Source organism: Erinaceus europaeus, chromosome 10, assembly GCF_950295315.1.
Source record: "Erinaceus europaeus chromosome 10, mEriEur2.1, whole genome shotgun sequence".
Lineage (NCBI taxonomy): Eukaryota > Metazoa > Chordata > Mammalia > Eulipotyphla > Erinaceidae > Erinaceus > Erinaceus europaeus.
The window spans coordinates 80,311,210-80,324,321 of NC_080171.1; the positions used below are offsets into that span (position 1 = coordinate 80,311,210).

The following is a 13,112-nucleotide window of genomic DNA, read 5'->3' on the forward strand; positions in this document are numbered from 1 at the left end:
TCTGTATGTGGTAAAAGAATCAATGAACTCAAAAGCAGCTTCAGGGTCTCTACAAATTTAAACAGCTCAACAGTGACCCCTGGTGGTGATGAGCACAGATACAAGGACCAGAGGTACTTTTCTATGGTTATAAATTCAGCTTATAAAACAAGGTAGAAATGTATTTCAAATCAAAGAAAATACAAACTCTAAGACTTGGGTGCAGAAACAAAATTATCAGAGGAGGAGGGGGTCCAACAGGGAGTGCAGGAGAGGAAGTCTGACACCTTGGTGGTGGGCTTGGCATGGTAAATTTGAAGAAATTTTTGAAGAAAAATTTGAAGAGAGGTAAAATAGTATATGTAAAATATAAAATCTTGGAACCTAGCATTGCCTCAAATTTGAAAATAAATTAATTTCCTGAGATAACATACATAAAAATAAGATGAAATTTCTTCCTACCACTAATTTAAAAAAATTAGAAAATGCTGATTTTATTTTGGGCAGAGCCAAGATGGTGACTTGGAGATAACTCCTGGTGTAAGCTCTGCAAGGATCCCGTTTCAAACCTGGGAAGATCAGGTGAGGTTGTATTTCTGGGTCAGTGGTGAGCAAGGAGTGCAGGTGGGGTTCAGGGTTGTACCAAGGAAGAGCCCCATAATCTACCCTTGGGCTGGCAAACAGGCCAAAAAGGACAAAGGAAACAGGGATTCAGCTTGGAATCTTTGGTTTTGCTATTTTGCTCTGCACTGACAATCCCCATCCTGGTAGGCCTTCTGTGGAGCTAATTTCTGTATCAAGATACCTGGATCAGCAGGAGTATCATCCAAAGGAGGTGGGATATTTCCCCAAGCAAAGACTCTTTTTTTGTTTTATTTTATTTTATCATTATTGTCTTTTTGAAGGGGGCTGGAGCTCTAACTGAGTGACAGAATACCTAGCTTAATCAGGGCCTCAGTCTACCCTGGGTTAGATTACCTGTCTTCCTCCCCTCTACTTAAGTTTGTCTGACAGTTGCTTCTTGTAATTGTTTGATTTTGCTTGATTTAGGAAGGGGAACAGGCTATGTGCAGTCATGAAATGGTTTAATCTTAGGGATTTTTATATATTATTATTATTATTTGTGTTTGTCTCTTTTCCCTCCTCTCCAAGTTAACCAAAATTAGCTGTTGTAGCTCTTCCCATTGATAGGTGATTGGGTGTGCTACCCATTGTGGGAGGAACTTACTTTCTCTCTCTCTTTCCACTTTTCTTTTTCTTTCCTCTTTGATGATCAAAAAAAAAAAAATCTCTTTCATTTCACTGCTTTTTATTATTTTTCTTTTGCTTTCTGTATTCACTGGCACTCGTTCATGAACTATCTTATGGAAGAAGTCTGACTCAATGATATCTCTCTCTCTCAATGTCTCTCTTCTCCTCTTTCCTTTCTCTCCCCACTTTCTCTAGAATCTATAGTTGACATTTTACTTTTGTACTTGTCTATTCTTGATTTTCCCTTTTTTATTTTTTTTCTCTCTTTTTTTTTCTTGTTAACTGGATTTGGTTAAAATGCATTAATCTTTGCTTCGGTTGTTACTGTTGTACTTTCTGAGGTTTGTGACTTCATACGTGAAAATATCTTAGTTTAGTGTGGCTTATATGCACACAACACAACAACGAAGAATGACAGAACAGAAAAATACAAACCACACCAATAAAAAAAAATTGTTAAATTGAAAGCAAATAAAACTGCTACCACAATGAATCAGGACAGGAGCCCAGAAAAAATTCCAAGTAAACCAGAAGAAACGATAAATAAGGAAAATATCCATAAAATAATTGACCTATTAATCACAGAAATGAGGACAGCTATTGAAAAAAAGGCTATGAAAAATAGGTAAACAATAGATGAGACCCTCAAGGAAAATACTAGCTACCTCAAGATAATTAGAGAACTGAAAGCTGAAATCACTGAGCTAAAAGGACAACTAGCAGAACAAGCTAATACTGTAACTGAGCAAGGTTACAAAAAGTAGTTCAACTGAAGAAGGAAGCTGAGGGAAGGGAAAGCAGATTAACAGAAGCAGAAAACATAATTAGCCAGAGGATGAATTAGAGAAAACTAAGAAGGAGGTAAAAAGAGCTGAAAAAGAGATTGAGGGACACTGAAAACAACAACAGAGACATCTGTGATTATCTCAAAAGAAGTAACATTCACATAATTGGCCTACCAGAGTAATAAAGCAAGGAAGGGGAAGAAAGCATCTTAGAGGAAATAACAGAAAACTTCCTAGACCTAAACAACAGAAAAGAGATAAGATTTAAGAGGCCCAGAGAGTCCCAAACAGAAGCAACCCAGACCTAAAGACACCAAGACACATCACAGTTACAATGACAAGAATTAAGGATAAAGAAAGGAACCTAAAGGCTTCAAGAGAAAAACAAAAAGTCACATACGGGGAAAGCCCTTAAGACTATGAGCAGACTTCTCCACTCAAATTCTAAAAGCCAGAAGAGAATGGCAAGATATCTATCAAGCTCTCAATGAAAAAGAATTTCAAGCAAGGACAGTATATCCTGCTACAGACTAGGTGGAGGGATGAAAACCTTCTCAGACAGGCAACAGTTAAAGGAGGCAACCATCACCATGCCTCCTCTGGAAGAGGTTCTAAAAGACCTGCTATGAACAAGAACATCACCAAAATACTTGCCATAATCAGAGCAAATAAAAAATTATTGAATAACGGTACTGCAACACCTTAAATCCATAATGTCAATAAATGTCAATGGCTTGAATTCATCCATGAAAAAGTACAGAGTAGGAGGATAGATCAGAAAACACAATCCAACAATATGCTACTTTTAAGAATCCCACCTGACCCAACAAGACAAACATAGACTTAAAGTGAAAGGGTCGAAAACTAAAATACAGGCCAATGGGCCACAAAAATGGGCAGGAACAGCTATTCTCATCTCTGACACAATAGACTTTAAATACAGTAATAAAAGGTATGTATAATTACATAATGATCAGAGGATCAATCAATTAATCAAGATGACGTAACAATTATTAACATCTACTCAGCCAATGAGGGCTTATCTAAATACATCAAACACTTAAAGAGCTACAAAAATACATCAACAGTAATACAGTGATAGAAGGAGACATCAACACTCCACTCTCACACTTAGGTCAACTAAAGGGAGAATCAATAAAGAAACAAGAGAATTAAATGAAGAGAGATGTATAGACTCGAGCTCCTGGACATTTTCAGGGTTCTTCACCCCAAGAAACAGGAATATACATTCTTTTCAAATCCACATAGCACATCCTCAAAGATAGGCCACGTAATAGGCCACAAAGATACTACCAACAAATTCAACATCATTGAATTCAACTCAAGCATCTTCTCAGACTACAGTGGAGTAAAGCTAACTCTTAATAACAGAATGTTACTAAAAGTCACAAAATTTGGAAACTCACCAACATACTGCTTAATAACCAATGGGTCAAAAAGGCACTCAGTCAAAAAATTCAAATGTTCCTAGAAGCAAATGAAAATGAAGACACGAGCTATCAGAATATATGAAACACAGCTTAAGCAGTACTGAGAGGGAAACTCATAGCCACACAAGCACACATTAGAGAATAAGAAAAACCTCAAGTAAATGACCTTACTGCTCACCTTAATGACTTACAAGAAGAGGAACAAAGGAACCCTAAAGCAACCAGGAGGACTGAAATCACCAAAAGTAGAGCAGAAAAAACAACATCGAAAATGACATGAAGGAGGTTGTGGAGATGTGGTGGAGCCTGGCAGGGCTTGACCTGAGAGCTGAGTCCGTCCTGTTAGTCTCTCTCTCTATGGAGGGGTTGAGCAAAAGGGGGGGACACAAGAACCTCAAAAGGTTGCCCGCCATATAAGCCTTCCCTGCCTCACAAAACATCCTGCATCTTCCCACCTCCAGGAGCAGGCATTCCTTAAGACATTAAGCCTGCTCCACCCTGCATTCCTTTTATTATCTACATATCAATCTTCTGCTTTGTCTTACAAATGAATAAATGTCTCCTTCCTAATTCCCCTCAGGGTATTGCTAATCCTACCAGTTGAACCCCTAGCAACAGTTGCTGGGGAGGTCCATACCATTCCTGGCACCCTTTGCCTTTTCTCCGCCCCATTCCTAACCATGTATGGTATTGTCAAACCACTTCCATTTCTGTCTTGCCTCTTCCGTGTTCCGACCTGGAGGAGTACGTGTGCAGACCAAGAGGCTGATGCTGGCCATTGCAGTTTGCGCCACGTGGCTTGACCAGGTGTGCTACCGCCTGACTCTGGAACACTTGAATGAATAAAGATTTGTATTGCCCTGCTGCCACGAGCTTGGTTCCTGGATCATCTCTCTCCCTTGCATCACTAGCCCGACAATGACAGAACTTAAACAACAAGGGCAACAAAAGGGAAAAAATGGCCACTAGGAGCAGTGAATTCATAGTACAGGGACTGAGCCCCAGTGATAACACCGGAGGCAAAAAAGAAAGAAAATAAGAGAGCCATACAAAAGATCAATGAAGCCAAATGCTGGTTTTTTGCAAAATTAAACAAAACTAACAAACCCTTAGCCAGACTTACTAAAAGAAAAAAAAAAGACTCAGATAAACAGAATTGTAAATGTTAGAGGAGTTATCACAACAGACACCACAGAAATCCAAAACATCATGTGAAGCTTCTATGACAACTATATGCCACCAAGCTAGAGAATATGGAAGAAATGGAAGAAGTACTAGAAACATAACCCTTCCAAAACTGAACCAGGAAGAACTACAAAACCTAAATGCACCAATCACAGAGAAAGAAATCGAAACAGTTATTAAGAATCTTCCCAATGACGAAAGTCCAGGACCACATGGCTTTACAAATGAATTCTACAAAACTTTCAGGAAAAAATTAATATCTATACTATTAAAGCTCTTCCAAAAGATCGAAGAAACAGGAACACTCCCTTCCACCTCCTATGAAGTCAACATCACCCTGATACCAAAAGCAGATAGGGACACACAAAAAAGGAAAACTACAGACCAATATCTCTGATGAACATAGATGCTAAAACACTGAACAAGATCCCAGCCAATTGGAAACAGCAGTATATCAAAAAGATTGTTCATCACGACCAAGTGGGATTTATCCCAGGAATGCGAGCCTGGTTCAGTATTCGTAAATCAATCACTGTGATTCACCATATCAACAGAAGCAAAACCAAAAACCACATGATTATCTCAATAGATGCAGAGAAAGCTTTTGACAGAATCCAACACCAATTCATGTTCAAAACACTACAACAAATGGGAACAGATGGAAAATTCCTCAAGATAGTGGAGTTCATATATAGCAAACCTACAGCCAAGATCATATTCAATGGGTAGAAGCTGAAAGCAGTCCCCCTCATTGGGGACTAGACAAGGCTGTCCATTATCACCATTACTCTTCAATACAGTATTGGAAGTTCTCACCATAGCAATCAGGTAAGAGAAAGGATTCAAAGGAATAAAGATAGGAAGGGAAGAACTCAAACTCTCACTCTTTGCAGAGGATGTGTTAGTAGTATACATAGAAAAACCTAAATAATCCAGGAGAAAGGTATTGAAAATCATTAGGCAATAGGTATCAGGCTACAAAAACCAATGTTCAAAAAATAGTAGCATTTCTTTATACAAACACTAAGTCCAAAGAAGAGGATATCCAGAAATCACTCCCATTCACAGTAAAGTCAATAAAAAAATCTAGGAATACAAGTAGAACCTGAAATGTAATTGGCATATTGCACCCAAGTAAAAGACTCTGGGGTGGGTGGGTGGGGAAAATACAGGTCCATGAAGGATGATAAATGACATAGTAGGGGTTGTATTGTTAAATGGGAAACTGGGGAATGTTATGCATGTACAAACTATTGTGTTTACTGTTGAATGTAAAACATTAATTCCCCAATAAAGAAATAAATTTTTAAAAAATCTAAAAATAAACCTGACCAAAGAAGTGAAAGACTTGTATACTGAAAACTACAAGTCACTATTTAAAGAAATAGAAAATGAGTTCTTTGGTGAGGTTTATTCCTATTCAAAGAAATAGAAAATGATACCAAGAAATGGAAAGACATCCCATGCTCATGGATTGGAAGAATTAATGTCATCAAAATGAATATTCTACCCAGAGCCATATACACAGTCTTTTGGTGGTAGGAATGGTGTTTATGTACACTCAAATTGTAGTTATATAAATCACTATTTAATTAATCCAAGAGGGGAAAAATTGACTGAATGTCTTAAACTTTTTAATGCACAGACCATAGGCTGAGTCTGAAATGTTGACTCTCTTAAAAACTTGGACCAGGAAGAACAGAAACAACCGGTGGCATTACTCTTTAAGACACAGCTATATACAAATAATGTCAAAGGACATAAATTATGATGATGATCCTAACAAAGGAATTTTCAAATTTAACCCAATTGCCATATAATTAGATTACAGCAATAACTATCTATTGCCTTTTTGGACCCTAAGACAGCAGGAATCTCCCGCTTCCTCTATAGAGCCTGTATTTCCCCCCAGTTCTGAACCTCTAGGGTGGGGCTCACTTTCCTTCATGCTTCTCTCAATTCATACCAAATGATACTGCATCCGCTGATCCCAATCTAATCAATGCAATGAGTACCACCTCAGCATGCTTCACTTCACATGTGTCCAGAGACATCAGGTGTGGAATGTCAACCCTTCAGTCTCCTGGGTGAGACCTTTGCTTTCATAGAATTCTCTAATTCTATTTCAGGTGGTTTACTTCCTAACAAAATCTCAAAACCTAGATACAGACCAGGTCTCGTGAGGTAGGGCATATGTTCACATGTATACATAAATTAGGGCAAAATATATACATGTGAACAAAAACGCACAATAGTCTGCAGTGAGTCAGTATATACAGCAAGCAAGCAAAAGACCTAAAAAGACACCATAAAGTTCTTGATGAAAAAGTGTCTACTTACCCTCCTCACCTACCTCCTGTTACACTTCCCTCACTCACTCCAAAGCTAACCTTATCATAGTAAGGACTACAAAAGCTGAATAAGGGCAAGAGACTGACATACTTTAACAATGACTCTTTAGTCACTACCAGGCCACCCCATCAGCTGGAGACCTTGTAGAAGAGTCCTGGGATTCCCAAAGAAACAAGATGGGCCTAGACCTCGAACAGATCTCTCTCTCCATTGTTACTGGTCATCTCTATCAGGAACAAAACAACAGACCTCTTTGTGGACCCCCATAGGACATTGCTTTTAACATGGATCAACAATAGTAGAGAATGTTCTATCCTCTGAAGGGAGGATGGACAATATACTCTATGCTCCACCTCAGGAAGATGGGTCCTGCAATCGGGGCAGCTTGGAATGTTCCTACTCATGACCACAGAATGTGAGCTCAGACCTACAGGGATGCAGAGGTCACATAGGCTCCTAAGCTGAATATGGGCCCCAGATCACATCAAATCGATGGTTTTTACAGTCAACAGTATTTATACAAATTTCCCATATTTGGGAGCTACTCTCTTTCCTGATCCAGCTTTCTGGTCCTTTTTCCAGCCATGACCTCATCTCCCAGACAGTAACTTAGATCCACCTGCATATCAGATGTCAGGCTCAGGGGAAAAAAAACAAAACAAAAAAAAAACTAGTATAGTCATGGGCTCTTTGGAATATAACTAAATAGGACTACTATCTACATCTGCACTATTTAAGCCTTTAGGTTCATGATTAGTGAATAATTTTTTGGCTCTATATGTTAACTTTTCTTTCAGCCACCAGATTCCAGATGCTAAAATGATGCCAACCGAACTTCCTTGGGCAGATAAACCCATCAATGTGTCCTGGAGCCCCACTTCCCAAGAGCCTTGCCCCACCAAGGAAAGACAGAGACAGGCTGGGAGTATGGTTCAATCTATCAATGTCCATGTTCAGCAGGGAAGCAATTACAGAAGCCAGACCTTCCTCCTTCTGCACCCCATAATGTCCCTGGGTCCATATTTCTAGAAGGATAAAGAATAGGAAAGCTATCAGGGGAGGGGAAGGGATATGGAGTTCTGGTGGTAGGAACTGTGTGAAGTTGTACCCCTCTTTTATCCTATGTTTTTTTGTCAGTATTTCCTTATTATAAATAGAAATTATATATATAAATAAAAAAGAAATAGAAAATGAGGAGCTCCAGTGGTGCAATTGGTTAGTGCACAGTACTTATACAGAAATAGAAAATGATACCAAGTAATGAAAAGATATCCCATGCTCATGGATTAGAAGAATTAATATCATCAAAATGAATATTCTACCTAGAGCCAAATACAAATTCAATGTGATACCCATCAAAGTCCCACCAAGTTTCTTTAACAGAGCAGAACAAAAATTACAGTCATTTATCTGGAACCAGAAAACACCTAGAATTGCCCAAACCATCTTGAAAAAAAGAAAGAGTAATGGAGGCATCATACTCCCAGATCTCAAATTATATTATAAGGCCATCATAACCAAAACATGCTGGTACTAAAACAAAAATAGGTACATAGAGCAGAGGAACAGAATTAAAAGCCCAGAACTAAACCCTCACATCTATGGACATCTAATGTTTGATAAAGGAGACCAAAGTTTTAAATGGAATGAGGCTTTCTTCAAAAAATAGTGCTGGGAAAACTGGGTTGAAACATACAGAAGAATGAAATTGAACCACTTTATATCACCAGAGTCAAAAGTCACCTCCAAATATATCAAGAACATGTATGTTAGACCAGAAACTAACAAATACTTAGAGGAAAACATTGGTGGAACACTTTACCACCAAAACCTCAAGGACATCTTTGATGAAACAAACCCAATTGCAAGGAAGACTAAAACAAAAGCAAATCAGTGGGACTACATCAAATTGAAAAGCTTCTGCACAGCAAAAGAAACTATCACCCCCACAAAAGAGACCCCTCACAAAATGGAAGATCTTCACATGTCACACATCAGACAAGAAGCTAATAACCAAAATATATAAAGAACTCACCAAACTTAGCAACAAAAAAGCAAATGACCCCATCCAAAAATAGGCTGAGGATATGAACAGAATATTCACTACAGAATTGATCCAAGAGGCTAACAAACATATGAAAAATTGCTCCAGGTCACTGAATATCAGAGAAAAGCAAATAAAGACAACATTGAGATACCACCTCACCCCTGTGAGAATGGCATACATCAAAAAGGACAGCAGCAACAAGTGCTGGAGAGGCTGTGGGAACAAAGGAACCCTTCTGCACCACTGGTGGGAATGTAAATTGGTCCAGCCTCCGTGGAGAGCAGTCTGGAGAACTCTCACAAGGCTAGACTTGGACCTTTCATATGACCCAGAAATTCCTCTCCTAGGGATATACTCCAAGAACTCTATAACACCCAACCAAAAAGATATGTGTACACCTATGTTCATAGCAGGAACAATTCATAATAGCTAAAACCTGGAAGCAAACCAGGTGCCCAATAACAGATGAATGGCTGAGAAAGCTGTGGTATATTTACATAATGGAATACTATGCAGCTATTAAGAACAATGAGCCCACCTTCTCTGACCCCTCTTGGATGGAGTTAGAAAGAATTATGTTAAGTGAGATAAGCTGGAAAGTCAGACAAGTATGGGATGATCCCACTCATAACCAGAAGTTGAAAAAAAAAAGAATAGAAAAGGAGACTCAGAGCAGAATCTGACTGAATCTAGAGTATGACACCAAAGTAAAAATCTCCGGGTGGAGGGTGAGGGTAGATGTTCAGATTCACATGTGGGGTGGTGGTGGGGGGACACAGACCTTTGGTAATGGGAATGGTGTTAATATACACCCTTATTAACTTATAGCCTCATAAATCACTAATTAATATGAGAGGGGAAACATAGATTGAATGCCTCAAACTTTTTGATGCACAGACCATAGCTCTGAGTATATGTTCCTTCAATCTAAGCACTTAAAACCTCAAATTGGTAATCAGCTTGAATTTTAACAGTGGGCTCAAACTGTTAATACATTTCTAATAATGACTTTTCTTTGAAATATTAAATCTCCTTAAAGCTTAGACCATTGTGAACAGAAACAGCTGGTGGCGTTACTTTATAAGATATAGCTATATGTAAATAGCATAAAAGGACATAAATTATGGAAAAGTCTTGTATGATACAACAAATGTTAACAAAGGGATTTTCAAAGTTAACCCAATTGCCAAATAATTTGGTTATAGCAATAACTATCTATTGCCTTCTTAAACTGTTAGCCAGTTTAAGATGACTCTTTAATCACTACTAGACCACCCCATCACCTGAGGCCCTAGGCAGGGAGTACTGGGATTCCCACACAAACATGGTGGGCCTAGACCTCAAGCGGATACCTCTCTCTCTTGTCACTGGTCATCTCCATCGGAACAACATAACGGACCCCTGTGTGGGCCTCTATAAGACCTTGCCCTCAATGTGGATCAATAATGGTAGGGACTGTTCCATTCTCCAAAGGGAGGTTGGAAAACATACTCTAACTACTACCCGAGGAAGATGGGTCCTGAAATTAGTACAGCCTGGCATGTTCATAGCTGTGAACACAGAATGTGAGCTCAGACCTACAGGGTTGCATAGGTTATATAGGCTCCAATTTTGAATATGGGCCCCAGATCAAATCAATGGGCTTTACAGTTAACAAAAATTATATACTTTTCCCATTATTTGGGAGCTACTCTCTTCCCTGATCCAGATTTCTAGTCCTTTTTCCAACTATAACACCATCTCCCTAGACAATAACCTGCATTCATCTACATATTAGATGTCAGGTTTGGGCAAAAACTAGTAAAGTCATGGGCCCCTTGGAATATAACTAAAATATATCTACTAGCTTTTTCCAAAACGGAGACCTCAAATCTTCATCTGCAATATTCTTGCCTTAAGGTTCATGATTAGTCAACAATTTCTTCTGCTTTATATCTTAACTTTTTTTCAGCCACCAGGTTCCAGATGCTACCATGACACCAATCTGACTTTCGTGGGCAGACAATCTGTCTGGAACCCTGCCTCCCCAGATCCCTGCCCCACTAGGGAAACAGAGAGACCAGTCTCTGGGAAAAGCCATCCTCTTTGACCCAGCGTTGGTGTCATGGTAGCATCTGGAACCCCTCCCATCTTCCTTCCCCATCTCTCTTGATTTCTCTCTGTCCTATCCAACAACAACGACAGCAGTAACAACAATGATAAACAACAAAGGCAACAAAAGGAAAAAAAATAGCCTCCAGAAGCAGTGGATTCATAATGCCAGCACTGATCCCTAGTGGGGCGGGGCTCTGGGTAAGCAGAGCTGTAGGAGACACTGGTGGGGTTGTCTATCCAGGGAAATCTGGTCGCATCCTGCTAGCATCTGGGAAGCTGGTGGCTGAAAAGAGAGTTAACATATAAAGCCAAACAAGTTGTTGACTAATCATGAAGCTAAAGGCTGGAATAGTGAAGATGGAGAGTTGTGGGGTCTCCATTTTGTAGAAAGCTAGTAGGCCTATTTTAGTTCTATTCCAAAGGGCCTGTCATTATACTAGTTTTTTTTGTTTTGTTTTGTTTTGTTTTGTTCCCTAATAGTGAGAATGGAAGCGAGCAGAAAAAATGAAGTTGATAAGTAAGGCAGGGGCCAGGAAACTGTCCCATAGTAAGTGTGACAAGAATTAAGTACAAAGGAGCCTATGAATGAATTGAGCATCACAAACAGATCCTCAGCTTCATAACCACTCAATCTGAATCAATTAAAGGGAATGAGTACAAACCAGAGTCAGGGACAGCTGGCCTGCTCCTGTGAAGAATTAGCATCTGGAATATTCCTATTCTTTGTGAAAGAGAACCAGTGGTAATATTCAAGGTCATGGAGGAGTAACTGCACCATAACATCTAGATACTAGTTCCCAAAAGAGTATGCTTAACAGGCAGATTGGGAAAAAATAAATTAAATGACCTTGTTTGCTTGCCTCAATGCCTAGATAACAGAGTCATGAGAAATACTGTCTAATTGCTACTATGTTGTAAAATTCCTTAGATATTAGCTATAACCTCTTCAGTACACACAAAGTATAAAATTTCTATAACAGGACTCAATTTTGGAGCAGTTTTCAGGAAAATATGGAGGTTATTTCTGGGTTCAAGTCTTCAATTTCATTCATAATAAACACAGCTAAAAGTGTAGCTTCTTAACATAAGGAAATTCTATTCTAATATTAATGAAATCTCACTGGGAAGTTTTGAACTGGTGACAACATGCTCTCATATGAAATTCAGAAAAACACTCTGCCACCTAAGTGTTATTTTTGAAGTTATGATGAAGATTAAAACATGGGGAAATGGTTGGACAATTAAAATTAAAAAGCAGGGAGACCAGTTATGATCACAGATTTGAGAAGAGAAGAAAATGAATAAGAACTGAATTTTCTAAAGAACTAGAGGGACATCAATAATCACCACCATCACCACCCGAGAATAGCCCACTCTTAAAGCATTTGCAACATATCAAGTGTCTACTGAATGGAAAGTGACAGAAAAAAACATGAAATTTTTTAAATATTTCAATTAACAAGAAAGAATTTAAGCAACACTCATGTATATACTACTGATATTTAATCAGTGTAAATGCTTGATTTCTTTTATATCTTTTCTTTTTCCAATGTGATGCTGGGAATGAACCTAGGCCTCATGCATGTAAGGTATATCCTCTACCACTATGCCATTTCCCTGGGATATCTTTTATAAAATATTTATTTACTTATTTACTTATTTTGAGAGAGAGAGAGAGAGAGAGGAAAAGGAAAGAGAAAAACCAAAGTACTACTCAGATCTGGCTTAAGATGGTACTAGACTGTCAACAATATTTATACCCCTTTCCCATATTAGGGAGCTACTCTCTTCCCTGATCCAGCTTTCTGTTCCTTCTCCAGCCATGATATCATTACCCCAGACAATAACTTGGATCCAATATCAGATTTCAGGATTAGGGAAAAAAAGAAAAAGAAAAAAAAAACTATATAATCGCAGGCCCTTTGGAATATAACTAAAATACACCTACTAGCTATCTACAAAATGGAG

At 38.6% G+C, this 13,112-nt stretch overlaps 1 protein-coding gene across 8 annotated transcripts in view; it reads right to left on the minus strand.

Moving 5' to 3' along the window:
* Positions 1-13,112, minus strand: part of SUSD1 (sushi domain containing 1) — a 325,163-nt gene that overhangs the window by 196,568 nt on the left and 115,483 nt on the right. The window lies entirely within an intron of this gene.